We start from the raw sequence: 19,768 nt of genomic DNA, 5'->3' as shown, positions 1-19,768 counted from the left end.
GGACTGTGACTGAGTCATATTGGTAATTGTGATCCAGTGACCTGATTGTATGTGTAATGTGGCGGATCCTAGCCCCTGATAAGCAACTGACCATAACTTTCTCCTTACTCAGCCTGGTGAGAGGACATCAGTGTGTCTCACAATGGAATCTCCAATAACTAGAATGTTGGTTTGTGTAGTGACTTCCCTTATGGGCTTAGAGGTAGAGGCTTCATGAGATGTAGCTCTGTGTGTTAATGTGGGTGTTATTTTGAAAGAGTGCATTTGGGGCTGACAAGGTATTTCTTATGTGTACTTTGTCTAGGCGATCTTTGTAGTTTAGGAAGGTTACATGTAAGTGACTCAGTATATGTGGGTCTATATGTCTGCTTTGAATTATGCATGATGGGTGCAGTGTGTGTACTACTGACAACCTTATCGACATTAGGCTTTTACTGTTGTTCACTCTTGCAACCTGTCATAACCACTAATCCTTTCCTTGTTCAATGTACCGGCAATTGGAAAGGTAGTATTTCACACTTCCAGATGTGTTATTTCTCTACCTCCTCCTTTCCCTTTTTAATACCACCTCTTCTTTATCCTTTGAGAGGTTATTGGTGCCTACAACCATCACAGCATGCATCCACCTTCGTCTGTTGATGATCACTTTAGTCATATCCTCCTATGGCTTATTTAGACAAAGATTTCTAACAGTTTTCATTGTAAATTATTCTCCTGCCTCCCTTGCCAAGGCTTGTAATTCCACTAATGACCAAGTCTCCTGTCACATAAACCCTATTGTCTGACCCCACACTGGTTTTCATCTCATTCCCTTTCTGCCTTTTATCACTACCCCTCCTAGCTACAGTTTTACTCCGGCAATTTTCTCTATCCAAGCCTTGCCACTTTCCATGCTTGTAGTCTCTATCTCTGTGCCACACCTGAATCCTTTTCCATTTCTCCAGTACTCTTCCTGCAATCTCAGTTCATTGTTCTGATTTGCTTTTCATCCTGCTTGTCTGTGTCCATATGAATGACCATCCCTGGAGCTATTTGATTCCAACATGGCCACCTCTGGCTCTGTCTTCCAGAATGACATGTCACTGCTGCATGTACCTCTGTCTATCTTTTTCAGGTTGCTGTTTGTGTATTTTAACACATAGCTAAATCCGTATGCCTTAGCTTTTATTCTTGATTGGCTTAGTAGATGTGAAGCAACTGACAAGTTAATAGAGGTAAATACAGTAGACTCCCTCTTATCCGGTCTCGCTGGGACCGGACCTTAGGCTGGATAAACAAATGGCTGGTTAATCAGAAAATGCATACAAAATGGCATTTATATATTATAAATCAGCTAGAATAACAGGATTTATGTTAGTATGCATTTTTCTAATGAATATGAAGTCTAAATCTCAAATGTCTGTCATTATTTAGCCCAGATGAGGTGGGAGTGTTGTTCTTCTCTGTCTTTTCCTAGGGCTACAGCAGAAATTTGATGGCCGGTTAGAGAGGAGGCTGATTAAAGAGTAGCTGCATAAGAGGGAGTCTACTATAGACGAGCAGTTACCACTTCATTAGCTTACCCAAGGACAGATACAGTAACTGTTCTTTACTATGTTCCATTAGAGCTAACAGCCGAGTTAGTAAAGCCATTTACATATCTTTTCAACTTATCGCATGAGAGAATGCCCCTCCTCTGGCCGCAGAAAGGCACACATTACTCTACTTCATAAAAGCTGAAGTAGGCAAGAAGATGGGAAGTTGTAAACCAAGTTAGCTTTATACTGCTTGGCCACAGTATGCAAGTGGAGACTGGGGAATAAAACCTATGACTACAGGATAGAGTCTTGTCAGTTCACTACCTTAACGTTGTGTGTCATAGTGCCAGATGGCTGACACAACACCACTCAGAAGATTACTATAACCTAGACCGTGGTCGAGTAGGTGTCAGTGAGGTGACCTGAAAAAAGCGCTTGGGCCTTGATAGATAATACAGCAGGGAGCACACACACTCTTGTCCTTCTTGCAGATCCACTGATGCATATTTTTCATTGGCCTTAAATTTACAGGAGGACACAGACATTATGAATAAAGGCTTAATTTCTTTCATTTCATCATCTGATGTAAGGCATCTTTGATTTGGTACAAAAAAGTGCATAATATTTCACTTTAGGAGTAGGAACTCAAGGACAATTCACATTAGGATAAAATACGTTACAAAAATGGTTATGGAGATTACCTTTTGTGTATCTGTATCAAAAAATCACTATGAAAAGATTAAAAGCAATAACACCTTCCAGATGGTCCTGCAGTGACTAGTATGAAGCATTAACAGAAGTAGAAAGAGGGACGTTACAATTTTTTTTTTTAAGAAATAAGTGGGTGGTTGCCCCATATGTAATATTTTCATATTATAAAAAAGCTTAGCATACAGTATGTACAAAATTGTTGTCATTCAAGTGAAAGAAATGAATCCTAAAAGATTACAACAGCAGCAAAGAGAATACTTTTTGTTTATTCCCATATGTTGCATTCAACCTAAAAGAAAATTTTGAAGGAATAGAAAAACAAGAGTAGGGATAGATGGCATTTAACATGCAGATGTTAAAGGGTGAGGGTTGCTGATACATAGGAATGCACATTAAGTTTGCAACAAAAGATAAAAGGGTTGTATTGTAGGTGGTAAACTGGGAGTTTTGCAACTATATGTAGGTGCGCAATTAAAAGTTCCCATTGTTCTTGTTTTGCAAACGTAGGCTGTAGGTGAGTTGTCCACGCTGTTAAAAGTAACGTCTTTTTCGTTATAGTTGCAAGTTGCATTCCATATTGTTGATGTCCCAGAAGATCCAATTAATCTAGTGCAGAGTAAGTGAATTGGTGTTCCTTCGAATTGCCCGTTAAGTGTGAATGTGTGAGTGTGTGCATGCATATGTGTATTCACTGTACAATATACCAGCACACTGTCCGGGATGGATTTCAGTGCATTGCACCCATGGGTTGCCAGGCTAAGCTTCTTCATCCCTGCTATTCTGTTCAGGATGAGGTGGTTTATCAGAAAATGGATGGATAGATGGGTATACATTCAAATATAAAGTTGCTTTTGAAGGAAGTTTGATTTTGAACACTTGTTCCCTAATGTAGGCTGTTTTTCCACCACTTCTTTCCTTCTAAATATGACCATCATTGGTGAAAAATGTGTTTTAACACATGTACAGTGCTGTCATTCAAGTTAATCTAAATTATCTCTCTGAAATAATCAGCCTGCATAATGAGTTGCCTGCAGTGTTTTAAATTGTATAGACATATCTCATGAGATACGTGTACTGTTTGCAAATACAGATATGTCTAATCTAAGTTTTGTATTATGCAATGTTTAAGAGATGAAAGACCAATGTTCAGTCTACTTTTAGGTTCTGCCGTATCTTTATAATCTAGAAGACTGCATACAAAATTGAATTTGTGCTGTCTGTATAAGGTTTATCAACGCTTGTTAATTTCACCAGTTATTTCTAGATTATAACAGGAATTCTCTTAATCTTTAATACATTTGAAAGTACTCTGTTTTTTAGTTTCACTGTATTTCTTTTGCCTGATATAGTTAGTGAATGTTCAACTCCATTCCATAAATGACCTTTATAATCTGATATAGTAGAATGTCAGTAATAAGTGGGTTTGTGCTTAAATAAGGGACAAAACAAATGTAGCCTTGAGAGTTGTGTAAGGTGACAGTTCCGTTGTTGTGTCTTTCGGCTTTTCCCGGTTATGGGGTCGCCACAGTGGAACTCCGGTCCGCTGATTGGCAGTTGATTTTTACGTACCAAGTTGCCAGCTCTGCCGCACAACCTTCAACGAAGGTACACCCATTCACGCATGTCTCCATGCAGAAGATGCTCTAGCTGAGAATCGAACCAGACAAGGTGACAGTTCCGTATGTTATGGAATAATGTTTCACAGTCTGTACAGATAGTCAGAGACTCCAGCAGTTTGATGATAAATGTAATGTATCTCTGTAGATCTCCTTTATCAGTTTACATCATCTTATATGTACTATTCTCATTATGCTATTTCATAACAATAAAATAAGCATATTATACTGAGTACAAGGGCACTGTATTCAGTTAATGGAGGGGAATCCATGGTAAATTTATCTAGTTCAGGAGTAGAAGACTGACCAAACGGAGTACAAGTTTAAAAAAAAAGTAACTGAAGGTACACCTTTATGGCACGCAACAGCTCATGTTAATGAAACCTAGTACTGCTGATATAGGTTCCATGTTTCCTGGACTGTTTTTTAGATGGTACTGTAATTAAAATAATAAATGTAAACTGGAACTGTTACTTATTTGATCTCAAAAGCCCATCTGTTTGCAAAGAGTTCAGGAAAAAGGTTGTCTGTCTTTGTGGCTATCTCCCTCAGCAGATTGCCCTTCTCGTATTGGTGTATATAGATGGTTTTATTCTATTTCCATTTATCAGTTTCCAGTTTCCAGTAGTGTAACTTAGACACTCATTCTCAAGTTGTTTGCTAATACAAGGACTAATGGCTTTTGTAACAATAATATGAAAGGTAATCTAGTTATTTAACTTGACATATACCTTGAATATCTTATAAGCAAACATCTTTTCATTGAGAATGTTTTACAGCACTGTTTTATCGGTGACCCATATGATCGAGTTATCTGAATGCTTTGCAAGTGCAATGAAGCTGTTCTACAAAGGAAGTTTTGCATGACATCAGTGAAACTGCTTTCAGTTGATGTCATGTTAAACTTCCTTTGTAGAACAGCTTCACTGCACTTCATCAATGAAATTGCTTTCAGTTCTGTGGTGGTGCAGCGGTAGCGTTGTTGCCTCACAGCAAGAGGTTCTCCCGTTCGATTCTCGGCTGGAGTGCTGGGAGTGCCTTCTGTGTGCAGTCTGCATGTCCTCCCAGTGGTTGGGTGAGCGTTCGAAAGACATGCGTAAATGGGCGTGCTTTCGTTGAAGGTTGAACATCGAGCTGGCACCTCGACGTTCATGAAAATCTACTGCCAATCATTAGCAGACCGGAGTTCCGCTGTGGCGACCCCCTAACTGGGAAAAGCCGAAAGACAACAACAACAACAACAACAATGAAACTGCTTTCTGTATTATCAATGTATTTCCAGTGTAAATGTTAGCAACTCTGGTGTGTATACACACCCGGACTGTGGCCGAAAGGGGTCCAATGACCATCCCACCTCTCTAGTTGTTAATGTCATAAACCATAAGTAAAAATCTGATTCTAATTCATAAACCCAAAACTACAACCTAAACATTTTAGACAAGTTACTAAGTGTGTATTATTTGTGAAGTCATAATACAGATTCTGTTTTGTTATCACTTCGGATAATTCTGCTAATCGTTTTTATAACTTTATTCTTTTATCTTGTTAACTACCTCTTGCCATTTTGTGTTCGTTTATATCGTTATGTTTGAGTCATCATTATATCTACATAATTTTGATAATACTGTACTTTTCCTGTTAGAATGTCACACCTAAATAAATCTTGTAATTTATATAAAAGAGGTTGATTGCTGTTGCATCAGTTGTTGGATCATGGGCTTCCTTGCCTAACAGCAGCATAGATTCAAAATGTAGGTGATCACTGATTATTTACTGAGATGAACAGTAATAAGCCTTGAAAGGTTTTACAGATCAGTTCAATATGTAATACATAGGAAAGTTGTAGTAACAAAATGTATGTCTGTCATAGCAAATGCTTTTCTGATATCAGAATTGCTGCCAGTTTGTAAGCCTACTAAAATGTTGGGCCTCTCTCTGATCACTTGCAAGAGTGTAGTATCTTGAAATATTTTTTTCTGGGTGAAATAAAGCCAGATTGCATGGGAGATAACATAGACTGGAGGAAAGGTATTTGTTTTTCATTATTTTTTCCACACTCTTACATTCTGTTTCCTCAATTTCCTCTTATTCCTTCCTTATCAAAACCATTCTGCAATCACAGGCTTCTTTAGCCATGGCAGGTGGTGTTCAAGAATTGTTAAATAATTTACTAAAAATTCCAGCAAGTGTGGGATAGTAAACCTTGCTGTATAGGAGATAAGTGTGACTGTTGATATGGTGGCTCTTATTTTCTTACCAATTAATCTGATATTGTTAATCCTCGTTCATTCCTTACGCATGGGTATCGGTTCCGACCTTGGAACCGAGCCGGCCATTTTCCAAGCTCGTGTCAGCTTCAAACTCTCGAGCTAAACTCTTACCCACAATCCCCCTCTCCCTGTTACCTCAGATTTCGTTTGCCGCATTGCCATTCGGTCAAATCAAGCTACTTCTCTTGAGCTAACTACAGTTATTTGTTGTTTAATAGTTTTTCAGATTACTTTTCTGTCAGGAAAGTCTATATTTCTTCGTCTCTTACCCTATCGCATCTAGCATACATAATTTCTTCAGGTTTTTCTGCTCCTTTCTTTACCTTTTTACTGCGAGGTATTCTCTCTTTACCATCGTTGGTAATCCTTCCCTTTTTTCTCATACCTTCGGGTATTCTTTTGTACCATTGCTGGTATCCTTTTCTATTAATTAATTTGCTGTCATGGCAGATAAGAAAGGTAGTCCGGGGTTTAAGCGGTGTTCTGATTGTGGACACAAACTACCTACTTCTGATGCACACTCTTTGTGCATTTATTGTTTGGGGGAGTCCCACTTGTCTGTTGACCCGCCCTGTACTATTTGTGAAAACTTTTCAAATAGAACTTTGTTGGAAAGGAAAAACAAGCTGTTGCTGAAGGGACTTCTTAAATCTCCCTTTTCAGAGGCTATTTCTGGGTCGGAGGCCTCAACCCCTCCTAGAGCCCATAAGAAAATCTTGGATGTTCCTACCAAGGCTAAATCTTTGCCTTCGTCCCCGGCTGGGGACTCCTGCCAACCAAAACCTAAAAAGGCTAAAGTTTCGGCTCCGGAACTCACTCAGTCAGCCCCATTGCTTTCGGTGCCTAGACCTTCGGCACCGAGGCCTTCGGCTCCTTTAGTGATCTCGGCTTGGTCTTTTCCTGCAGCCTTCACTATATCGCCACCGAGCGGCTCCTCGGTTCAGACTATTACCACGATATCGGCACTGACCATTCAGTCGGTGCAGACCTTGACCACTTCGGTTCCGACAGCGTCCTCGGAACCGACACCTTTATTGTTGACTCCAGTTTTTTGGGTTCCAGCTTCGGTACTGATAACCACTTCGGCACTGATCCCTGTGTCGGTGCAGACCATGACTTCAGCACTGATGACTTATTCGGTGGAGACACCAGTAGTCCAGTCTCTCTCGGCACCGTTGTCCTCGTTGCGGATGGGTGAGATGGGCTCCGAGATTGCCTCTTCTGTGGACAGGCCTGTTTCTCCCTCAGTCTCCGTGAGGTCCGCTAGAAGCCTTTCCGAACACTATGTGTTGCGTCTTGTGGATCAGGTGCTCTTAGCCAGAGGTATCCCACCCCTCAGGAACTACCCTTCCTTGGGAGGTGATCACCCGTCTCCAAAGACCCCTTCTTATTCCCCTCCTCCATTGCCTTTGAAGTCCATGGATATAGCACAGTCTTCCCCTTCTGCGGTCCCCTTTATGGATCTCACTAAGGAACCGCAGTTGCCTTCATGGCAGGAAAGTTTTGCTATGACCCAGGATGTCAGTTGTGACACGCATAGTTTGCTGCTCCACAGCCATCCAGGGACTCCGGGTCGGCAGGCTGAGCCACTTAGGGGAGGGGTGACCCCTGTCCTAGACATTCACTCCTCTTCAGGTGGACCAGCCTTCCAACTGATGGAGAAGGCTATTGCTGTTGCTGGTGATACTGGACTGTCTATACCTCTGCCCTCCTCTGGTACACTGGTTTCACAAGTCGCACCTAGCGGACACCGGGTGCAAGGGCCTCAGGACATACTCCCACAGGAATCCCCTTTTCTGCTGTCTTCTCCAGCTTCTCCTGCTGAGGAGGTCCACTGGAAAAGTTCATGTAAGAGGAAGCACATGGACTCCACAGAGGAGTCCCTCACTGAAGACACAGATTTTGATGAGGGGGAAGGATCCCTTGGTCACCCTCTGAAGTATCCTTTGGTGATATCCTCGAAATCCTGTAACAGAGAGGTAACTGGCAGTCCTCTAATCCAACCTCTGAGGGATCTGTGTTCCTGCAGGCCTTTCGTGCCCGGCCACCTACCTCCTGGGTTACTCCACCTGCCGATGAACTTGTTCGGCTTATCGCGCAACGTGCTTAGAAGGCTCCTGATACCGTCAAAGCTATTCCCTGGAGGCCAGATAAGATTTTGTCCCCTCCTGCTTTGGATCCCCATTGGTCCAAAGGTCTTTCTGTGGATGCTTTGGTGGCAGCGGCCACAACAAAAAAGGATCTGGCAGAAGAAGAAAGCCAGACTGTCCATCCGCCTAACAAAGAGTCCTGGGCCCTGGACAGGATAGGGAAGCGCACCTTTGCTTCAGCGACCTTTACTATCAGGTCTCTGAATTATATGGCACACTTTACCAGGCTTCAAAGGGATCTTATTTCTGAGCTCTCTGAAACCTTGGCTGGTGCTGTGTCTGATGAGGTCCGTGACAAAGTGGCCTCTCAGCTGGCCACCATTGAATCAATATGCGACTGATATCTCATGCATCAGAAGGAGCAGCGGGTTCAGCTGCGGTCTTGAGACGACATGCCTGGATGCGCTTGTGCAATTTCGCAGAACCCTTTAAGGCTTCCTTTCTTAACGCTCCCATTGAGGCCTTCTCATTGTTTGGGCCCAAAGTTAAAAGCACACTGGCCAGATGTGAACAGGATGGTAAGACCCTTTCTGCCATAGGTGGCAGAAGAAGAAAGCCAGACTGTCCATCCGCCTAACAAAGAGTCCTGGGCCCTGGACAGGATAGGGAAGCGCACCTTTGCTTCAGCGACCTTTACTATCAGGTCTCTGAATTATATGGCACACTTTACCAGGCTTCAAAGGGATCTTATTTCTGAGCTCTCTGAAACCTTGGCTGGTGCTGTGTCTGATGAGGTCCGTGACAAAGTGGCCTCTCAGCTGGCCACCATTGAATCAATATGCGACTGATATCTCATGCATCAGAAGGAGCAGCGGGTTCAGCTGCGGTCTTGAGACGACATGCCTGGATGCGCTTGTGCAATTTCGCAGAACCCTTTAAGGCTTCCTTTCTTAACGCTCCCATTGAGGCCTTCTCATTGTTTGGGCCCAAAGTTAAAAGCACACTGGCCAGATGTGAACAGGACGGTAAGACCCTTTCTGCCATAGGTGTCTGTTATTCTTCCCTTCAACGTGCTTTCTTCTGAAACCAAAAGAGTGGGAAGATATGGTTCAAGAAATCTCAGGGTCCCTTCTATGACACACAGGCCGAGTTCTCCCCTAGAGGCAGAGGGGGAAACTCACAGGGAAGACGCTCCTTTTGGGGCAGAGGGGGTCCGCGTAACCAGGGTTCTAGTGATTCTTTCCCTGGTCAATCCTACCAGTGCTCCTGAAGAGCGGCCCAACTCCTTTCCTCTGGAGGTGGTTGGGGGACATTTCTCATTGTACCCTTCTGCTTGGCTAACCATCACCACCGATTCTTGGGTACAAAGGATTATAACCAGAGGTTATCATATCCACTTCGATCTTTGTCCTGCCCCTTCAAAAAACCTTCCAGACGTTCCACCCAGTCAAAGGGAAGAAGCAGCACTAGAGATAGAAAAGCTGCTAAGAAAGTGAGTCATCCAAATAGTCCCTCCAGACCAGATAGGGCCCGGATTCTACTCAAGACTGTTTTTGGTGCCAAAGAAAACTGGGGACTGGAGACCAATTTTGGATCTCAGTGTATTGAACAAGTTTGTGAGAGTACAAAAATTTACAATACAGTCTATCCTCCCCCTTTTGGAAAAAGACGATTGGATGTGCTTGATAGATCTTCAAGATGCGTACTACCACATAAAAGTGGACAGGCCATCAAGAAGATTTCTGCACTTCCGTGCGGGAGCCAGTCACTACCAGTTCAGAGTACTGCCCTTCGGACTGTCTACAGCCCCCAGAGTGTTCACAAAGTGCATGGCAGTTGTCACAGCTCACTTGCGACTTCAAGGATTCCAGGTGTTTCCATACCTAGACGACTGGCTCATTTCCGCCCCCACCAGACATCTACTGGAAGAAGCCCTGGAATATTCTCTCCTCGCAGCTCACAGGCTAGGCATAACCATAAACTGGCAAAAATCCAATCTCACCCCATCTCAGTCGACAGAATTCATAGGGATTATCTTGGACACAAAGAACTGCAGAGCTGCTATTACAGAGCACAGAATTCTAAGGATAAAGCAACAACTGATTCCAATCCTTTCAAGGGAGAAATCCACGGCTTACTCGGTTCTACAACTGTTGGGTTCCATGGCAGCCTCCATCACCATTGTTCCCATGGCCAGGTTTCACATAAGGCTTCTACAATGGCTACTGCTTACCCAATGGTATCCTTTTCAGCATCCTGTTTCAGCCATGATTCGAGTTACCGACAGGTGCAAACAGGATCTAAATTGGTGGATGACACACAATCTGTCACAATGGTCTCGCCCCTTCTCCCCCCAGCAACCCAAGGCCACAGTGACCATGGATGCCTCCCTGATGGGGTGGGGGGGCTATGTCAGGGACAGACAGTCCAAGGCACTTGGTCCGAACTGGAGGCCCATCTGCATATAAATGTTCTAGAGCTGAGGGCAGTGCTTCTGGCATTGCAAGCATTCCATCCCCTGCTGCCGTCTGGGACAATTGCGATTCAATCAGATAACATGGCGGTGGTCTGGTACATCAACAAGCAAGGTGGAACCAAATCTTACCTCCTTTGTCGAGAAGCCATGAGGATATGGCAATGGGCGATGGCTACCAACTGTTTTCTTCTAGCAACGCACATTCCTGGGAGTTCCAACGTGATAGCAGACAGACTCAGCAGGTGCATTCTCCAACCTCACGAGTGATCCCTGAATCCCTTGATAGCACCAGAGATCTTCCACCGCTGGGGCCGTCCTTGTTGCGACCTCTTTGCCTCCCCGACCAACTACAAATGCAGCAACTACTTTGCCCTTATTCCCCCTCCAGGACAGTCACCCAGGGATGCTCGAGTCCACGGTTGGCCCTCAGGTCTTCTTTACGCTTTTCCACCCTTTCCCCTCATTCCCCAGTTTCTGAAGAAAGCACAACTGTTGAAGAGCAAGGTGATCCTCATAGCACCATATTGGCCTCGACAGATTTGGTTCCCCCTTCCTTTGGCCTCACCTACTAGATCGACCATGGATTCTCCATTCAACCCCAGAGTTGATCTCACATCCACAGAACTTGATTCATCCCAACGTGAACAGCCTGAAGCTCACAGCTTGGCTACTCCAATTCCCTTAATTGCCAGGCAGAATGATCTTTCTTTACCAGTATGTGATATTCTCATTGCATCTCATAAGTCTTCCACTAGAATTATTTATCTGAGCAAGTGGAAAAGATTTACCTGTTGGCTGAAAGATAAACAAGTAGATCCCTTTGCAGCACCAGTGTCGATAATACTAGACTATCTGGCCGACCTTTTTCAATTGGGTCTATTGGCCTCTACCATTAGAGTTCATTTGGCTGCAATTTCTAATTTTCATGAGAGTCTCCAAGATTACCTTAGTAAAAAGTGTGAATCATCTGAAGCCACCTTTTAGAGAACCTATTCAACCATGGGATTTATCATTAGTTCTACAAGCTCTGACAATGACACCTTTCAAACCAGCCTCTTCTTGCGCCCTCAAGTATTTGTCATGGAAAACCTTGTTTTTGGTCGCCATTACTTCTGCCAGACGTATTTCTGAGCTTCAAGCTTTATGTATCGAGAGTCCATACCTGATTTTTCATAGAGATAGAGTGTCTCTGAGAACTAATCCATCATTTCTGCCTAAAGTGATCTCTGAAATGTCCATTAATCAAGCCATTGAATTGACAGTTTTCTTTCCCAATCATTCAAACAGAGGAGAGTATTGCCTACATACCCTAGATATCCGCAGGCAAATTCATTTTTACTTAAACAGGACTACGCCCTTTCGTAAATCTGACAAGTTATTTTTGGCCTTTTCTGGACCTAGATTAGGATCTGCTGTTGCTAAGGTCACATTAGCTAGATGGTTGAAGGACTGTGTGACCTTCATTTACACACAACACAATATCTCGTTGCCTACTACCATGAAAGCTCATTCAAGAAGGTCGGTGGCAATTTCTGCTGCTTTCCATGCCAGAGCTTCCTTACATGACATCTGTGCAGCTGCAACTTGGGCTACACCTCATACCTTCATCAGTCATTACAAATTGGACTTGGCCTCCAGGGGAAGAGCATCTTTCAGTTCTATGGTGCTCAGGAATGTCCTTCCATAAGTGCCTCCCAGGAATAGAGGTAGCTGGGGACTCTGTTCCATGCGTAAGGAATGAACGAGGATTAACAATATCAGATAAAGAAGTTATGTCTTACCGTAGCGTTCCATCTGTATTGTTGATTCTCGTTCAGTCATAACGACCCTCCCTCCTTCCCCCTCCTGTGGTTTCTAGTGGATCTCACCATCCGGTTGTCTTAGGTTATTTGACCATAGGTAGCCTCTACCTTCTTTGACTTGCAAACTCAATCTGAGGTAACAGGGAGAGGGGGATTGTGGATAAGAGTTTAGCTCGAGAGTTTGAAGCTGATGCGAGCTTGGAAAATGGCCGGTTCAGTTCCGAGGTCGGGACCGATACCCATGCATAGTGACTTAACGAGGATCAACAGTACAGATGGAACATTATAGTAAGACATCACTTCTTTTTTCACACTGTGCAATGAATGACTCCATTGCTGTTAGAGGTCAATCATCTCTGGCTATGAGGACAGAGTTGCCTTTAAACCTTAGAGATGCAACATGTGTGTGTGTGTGTCTCCCAAACTGCACACTTTTTGCATTGTGATACCCTCTCCTTGAATATCATGAACAAGAGCGTGGAATCGCCTTGAACAAACTCGCTCATTGTCAAGAGTGTTGACACTCCTCTCATTCTACAAATATAGTAACTGAATGACATACGCTAATGTTCCTGTAATACTTCCCACAAGACATTCCAGGGTGCACAGTTGCATGTGTTTTCCAGGGCCACAAAAATAAATAAATAGTGTGGACTTCAGTTACAAACTTCCATGACTCTTGCATTATCCATGCTGGTACATAGAGTCAATTAGTTGTTCCACAACCAGGACTGACTATGCATTGCTTTTTCACAGTCAGAGGCTTAGCTGTCCAGTGGAATCTCCTTTCCAACATCCTGGCACAGGTTTTCCCAAGAATGATATGGAGCATGCTCTGTCTGTAAACAGAACACGCCTTTCTGTACGTGCAATGTTGCACATAGCTAGGTAGCCTATGTAGGCCATAAAGGTGACATTGGCACATACCATTCCTCAGAACTTCTCTGCCAAAAGCCTGAACAACAGGTTCTAACATTTGTCCGATTGCCAAGTGTTTGCTTTTTAGATAAGTGCCCAGTTGGGGAAATTTCTTTGTTCTTTTTTTGCTGCTGCATTTTCTAAGGTTAATGTTATCTAAAAAAGGCAAGTGTAGTTGTGGACATCAGATTCCACACAATGAGAACCACAATCATTGTTTGTTTTGCCTAGGGTCCAAGCACGATTCTAAGTCTTGCGCAATTTGCTAGGCATTCATTCCTTCATTTTTATCAGTGCTTAACATTTACCTAGAGAACCAGCATCCAAAACTGTTTGTTTTTGGTATGGAGGCACCGCGGGTCCATCTGGTAAGCCACCGAAAAAGAAGGCCAAAAAATTTAGGCCTGACTCTTCCACTGCATCTCTAGACGCGGACATTCCTATTGCGGCCAGTGAAGGCCCAGAGGCCCGTTCAATCACTGGTTCCCAACCTGCAGCAGGTACCTTTTTGGAAGCTGTTCGGTAGGGCGTCACTAGCATGTCCGCAGAGGAAATGTAGACATTTATTCAGTGCGATAAGAGGGAATCAAGGCACACTATCTCAGACATCCCGAGTGGTGTCCACCCAGCACCTCCTGCTCTTACACACGAAACAGGACCTAGTCAAATGTTGGCTACTCCGTCTCTTCCTAGGTTGAAGCTTCCTGGGAAAAAGAAAAATAAACACAAACATCTTTCCTCTTCTTGGGATCTGTATCTTGATTGGCAGGCCTTTTCCCAGGTTATATGGAATGTCATCCTAGCTTTAAATCCATCCTCAGCCCTTCCATCATTCTTCCCACTCCCAGGAGATTAGTGGAGGAACAGCAGGCCTCTGGTGAGGAAGACGACTCGTCATCTGATGAATCCCTAATCTACACTTCCCAGATTGAGTTTCCTCTGGGTTATGTTTCCCCGGAATTAGATTCAAACAGTAAGGATTTTCCTGAGGAAGATTCGTCTTTTGGTGAAACAATTTCCAGGATGAGAGATCACTTCAAATGGGAAAATAGTCAAGTTTCTGAAGTTAAAAAGAGATACTATGACTTGCTGCAAATGGACTCTCCTTCTCCCTCAGCCATTTCTCCTTTTATTTCTGCCTTTCTGGATGGTATCCAATCAGTGTCCAAGAGCCCAGATTCTCAACCCCCATTCCCAAAAAGGCCTGATAGATTCTATAAACTCTCAGAATACAGCAGGTTTTTATTCAAATGTCTGCCTGCAGATCCTGCAGTTATATCTCTCTCTCTGCTGACAAGCCCTCTAAGCTGCTTCCTTGTACTAATCTGCTTCCTTCTGATAAGGATAGCTGGGGAAGAAAATACATAGTTCCTCTACCCTGGCTTTCAGACCATTAACTATCAGACCGATGTGTCGAAATATGTTCTAGTTTTACTCTCCCAAGCTTCACATTTGGTGTCGGACCTTCCTGATGCTCTAGCCAAGGTGCAGCTCACTTCTCTGCTGTCCACCTCAGCCCAAATGCTTAGACATTCCATTAAAAGTAGTTACAGTGCTGCTGAGGTATCTGCAAGATCAACAGCTTCAGGGTCTGTACATAGGAGATACTCATGGTTGTGTCTCCAGCTTTTGCCTGATGATATTAAGGCTAAAGTCATAGATGCACCCCCTGGACAATGATGCCCTTTTTGGTGCTGAAGCTGCAGCCCTATTCAAGTTCCTGCATGACAAAGGGAAAGAGCTTATGGAAATGAAACATCTCTTCATGTTCTCAATTCCTAAATGGAATGTTACAGATTACAGATACATTAGCAGGAATTTTATGAACAACTGAGTTATTTGCAACTTTGCTCAAAATATACATTAATATCAATAAGTAATGTGTGTATATAAATAAATGCTTTGGGTATATTTAAACAAGATAGTTTCAGAAATGTGTCTTAGTTTCAGATTTGAACCAAAGAGAAAAAAAGGACACAAAGACAAGCCAACTAGTAAAAAATATAATAAAAAACAAGCCAAGCTAGAATTTTCAGTGTGTTATACCTTAAACCTCCAAGTGTTTCAGCTACATGTTCTTTGAATACCAATGATTTTTGCCTTTTAAAAAGATACATTCAGGCACATAAAACCAAACCCCACCAGCTATGAATACCCATATTTCAGCCTTCTTATAGCCACATCAGCTCTACATAACCAGATTGTTTTGCTATACTTTAGAAACACAGGCTCTTTACTTCCAGCTGATATCCATAAGCATTAAGGTGTCTGCAAAATATTTGAACTAACATCCATCCCAAAGAGTTAAATAAGTCACACAGACAAACCAGTTAGTAAAAAAAAAAAATAACCAAGCTAGAATTTTCACTGTGTGAGACCTTAAACCTCCTGTAATAGAGGCACATGGGATATATGCAAATGATGCCTCAGGGACATCAAGTATTTCAGCTATATGGCTTCTGAATATCCATGACATTTTACATTTTTCTTTTTAAGTCTTTGTGGATAAATTGAGGCATCATTTGCATATATCTAATTGAAACAAACTCAGGGTCACGCTGCTTAATGCTAAGAGTTTAAACACAAAAATGCACTCCCTGGAAGCACTCCTCACTTTGGAGAATGCTAACGGCTATGCAATTGCCAAGATGTGGTTCTAGGCCATTAAGAGCATTCCGGCTGTGCAAGGCTACAATGTCTTCCACACATTCAGACCTCAAAATGAGAGTGAAAGAACCAAAGGTGGAGGTGTATCCATCTTCATTAAAACCAAATACACTTCAAGACTGGTCAAACAGCATGATTCTCTCGAACTACTCCATGTCCAATTAGCTATTGGGAAAGTACCATACCACATCATTGCTAGCTATAGATTCCCCATCATGAACCAGGATAGGGGGTTACTTTTTTTCCCCATGCATGATGCCCTCTCTGGTTAGGTTAGACCACAAATCAGTCTCATTTGAAGTACCTACTGGAACTGATACACTCACAGGAACAAAAATTATAAAGAACTTCACCAAAGCTAACTACAGCTTACTAAGCGATGGTATAAAAAGCTTCATGCTACCCACAATTGCAGACACCAATGAACAATATGCAGAAGTGTACACAAATGCCTGTATAAACAATTAAGTGGCTGCATAAACTCTGCTGTCCCTGACCGGATCAAAACCAGGTCTTCCTGTTAAAACAAGTCACCATGGTGGACTTCAAATATAAACAGATTATATAACAAGAGGAAGAAACTGATGGTCTTCATTCCACATTGCTGCAGTCCTAACACTTGGGTAGTCCGCTGTCCCAGTCGGCCCGAATACCAAAGTATATGGCTGACGTCGGTCAAGGCGCATTAATCTGACGTCAGGACGTCAGGGTACAAATGCGCATGACCAACGTCATATCCTCAGTCTTTTTTGCCGCATGGTCCGATGCAGAAGCAGTTTTGCGAGTGCAGGTTGGCGTTCTGAAATTTTCTGAAGTCGGAGTTTCAGACCGAATCAAAGTTGGCTAAGTACCCGTTGGGGAATATTTTGGTTTTTCTTGCCTCAGTATTTAACCGGATGTCAGAAAAAGTGAATAACTGTATTTCTTGTGGGAAACAGATACCTCATAGGGATTACCATACCTTGTGTATACCTTGTTTAGGGCCTGAGCACGACGTTGTTGGATGTCGCTCTTGTGCTAGATTTAACAAACGCACTATAAAGAGAAGGTTAGACTGTGCCAGGTTAGTTTTGGGAAGCGTTGTAATTATAAAATGCCGCCGGATGCTCCGGCGCTTCGTCCAAAAAGCGCAAGGACAAAGCAGCAAAGCCTAGGTTGGAAGAACCGTCAGTCCCGGACGTCGGTTCTTTAGAAGGCTCAGTGGAGCCGGAGGTTCTGCCAGGAGTTTCTTTGGAGTCTCAGGGAGAGACTTTACTGTTACAGGATGTGTCCTCTCAGGAGGTAGGCCAGGCTGAAGGGGCTTCTCAGGTGGCTGTTCTTCCCTCTCTTCCTAAGGTGGTTAGAGCCTCCCCTTCTGTTTCCAAGGCTTCTTTAAGAGGCAGGCCAGGTTTAACTTCAGTGGGGGTTTCTCCTAGCTCTTCAGGATCTCTGCCTAAGAAACATATGCTTAAAATGGCAGAAGATTTGATTACTATGATTAGAGGTTCTATGCCCCCTCCTGATAAGAGGCCTAGGGTGGAACCTGAGCTTGAGAGTTTTGAGCAGTGTTCGGAGGCTTCAGAGTCTTCGGCTGAAGACTTGCAGGAGTATCCTCCTTATTCTGATTCTGATGTGGATGATTCTACTCCTTCAGCTTCTCCTCCTGAGGATTTTTCTTTTTCAGAGACTCTACATTCCATGAGGGAGCATTTTAAATGGGAAGGTCAAGATTTCTCTGATTCCAGGAAGAGGCTTAGGGAATTTTTGTTTTTACCCCAGCATAGGCCTTTAGCTATACCTCCTGTTCTGGATGTGGTGGAAGATGTTTTTTCAGAGGCTTCCCTGAACCCTGATTCTTTGCCTCCTGCCCCAGTTAAACCAGATAGGTATTATAGGGTGCCTGAAGCTCATAAGTATCTTTTTAAGAGTCCTAGGGCAGACCCGGAAGCTGTTTCTCAGGGGCCTAAAGGTGTTAAGGCTTCTGTTGTTAAAAATCCTGTTCCTCCTGATAAAGAGGCAAGGGCTTTGGATAGATGGGGAAAGAAAGTGTATACTTCTTCCACTTTAGCCATGAGGGCGTTGAATTGCCAGTTTCACATGTTAAAATATCAAAATTATCTCCTTTCACAATTGAAGTCTAAGGTGGATGCTCTGGCGGAAGGTATTGAGTGTAAAGAGTTGCAAGATTTAGTTCATGTGTCTGAACAGGTGGGTAAGCATTCCTTGCAATGTGGTTTTGATGCTGTGCAGGCCTCCTCGAGGGTGGCTGCCACTGGTTCTGTTCTTCGTAGGCACGCCTGGTTGAGGGATCAGAATTTAGCTGAGCATGTTAAGACAAGGATTTTGGATGCTCCATTACAGTCTGACGTGTTGTTTGGTTCGCCTGTGGAAGCAGTTTTAAAGAAAATGGAGGACAAGGCTAAGTCTATGCAGACTGTTAAAGATTTTTTGCAGGTTCAGCCTCCGAAGTTTAGTAGAAATTGGCCTACTAAGGGATGGACATATCCTGCTTATGATTCCCAGTCTAGGGGTAGGTCTAGACGTGGTAGGGGCAGAGCTCAAGGTTCTTTTAGGCCTAGAACAGGGAGTTCACCTGCTCAGTCTTCTGGTGAGGGCAGGGGTCAGTCCTTTCGTAAACAGACCCAATGACCTGCCTTTTCAGCTGCCAGTACATTCTCGTCTGGCAGCACCTTTGGGAGGAAGGCTGGCTCTTTTCAAAGAAAATTGGGATTTAATTACCCAAGACAGATGGGTATTGGATATCGTTCACCACGGTTACAGGTTTTATTTCCATACCTTGCCTCCTTTCAAAGGCATGCCAGACATTCCTCCTCTACAAAGAAAAGAGGCTCACAAGCAAATTTCTCTGTTACTCCAAATAGCCGGTTCCTGTGCCAGAAAGGGGCCTAGGATTTTATTCTCGCCTGTTCCTAGTACCAAAGAAGGGGAACACGTGGAGACCAATTTTGGATTTATCTATCCTCAACACTTATCTGGACATTCCCAAGTTCAAAATGTTGACGTTACAACAGCTTTTACCTCTGCTGGGCAAAGATCACTGGATGGTAACTTTAGATCTCAAGGAGGCTTACCTTCATGTGCCTATCAGGCTAAGTTGCAGGAAGTATCTGCGTTTTCGAGCTGGGAATTCCCATTATCAGTTCTCTGCATTGCCCTTTGGCTTATCTACTGCCCAGAGTATTCACAAAGGTTCTGGCTCCAGTGATAGCTTACTTCAGGCTAAAAGGAATACAAATCTATCCTTACTTGGACGACTGCCTGATTCTAGCTCAAGAAAAGGAAGACCTTTTACAGCATTTGGAATATGTGATAGCAGTGCTAAGATGCCTAGGGTATTCTGTGAACGAAATAAAGTCCAGTCTAGTACCCTCTCAAGACATGTGCTTTCTGGGTGTGAGACTGAATACAGCAGCCCAGATGGCCTTTTTAACCCCGGACAAACAAAAGAATCTTTCCATTTACTTCCATCAACTATCTCTTCAGTCCGGGCTGACTGCAAGGACAGTCCTTCAAGCCTTAGGGTTCATGGCATCTTGTATTCTGGTGCTTCCCAATGCCAAACTGCATATGAGGAAGCTGCAATGGTATCTCAAAATGTATGGACACAGCACTGCCAGGATTTGGACACTGTCATTCAAATAATACCTTGCATTCAAAAGGAATTTTTGTGGTGGGCTCAGGAATGTCACCTAAACAAGGGA

At 43.3% G+C, this 19,768-nt stretch overlaps 1 protein-coding gene across 1 annotated transcript in view; it reads left to right on the top strand.

Moving 5' to 3' along the window:
- Positions 1-19,768, top strand: part of RERE (arginine-glutamic acid dipeptide repeats) — a 3,515,893-nt gene that overhangs the window by 298,726 nt on the left and 3,197,399 nt on the right. The gene's annotated exons all lie outside the window — the stretch shown is intronic.

The sequence above is a fragment of the Protopterus annectens genome, chromosome 2.part1 (genome assembly GCF_019279795.1).
Source record: "Protopterus annectens isolate FY-2018-M chromosome 2.part1, PAN1.0, whole genome shotgun sequence".
Lineage (NCBI taxonomy): Eukaryota > Metazoa > Chordata > Ceratodontiformes > Protopteridae > Protopterus > Protopterus annectens.
This window is presented reverse-complemented; position numbering and strand designations above follow the sequence as displayed.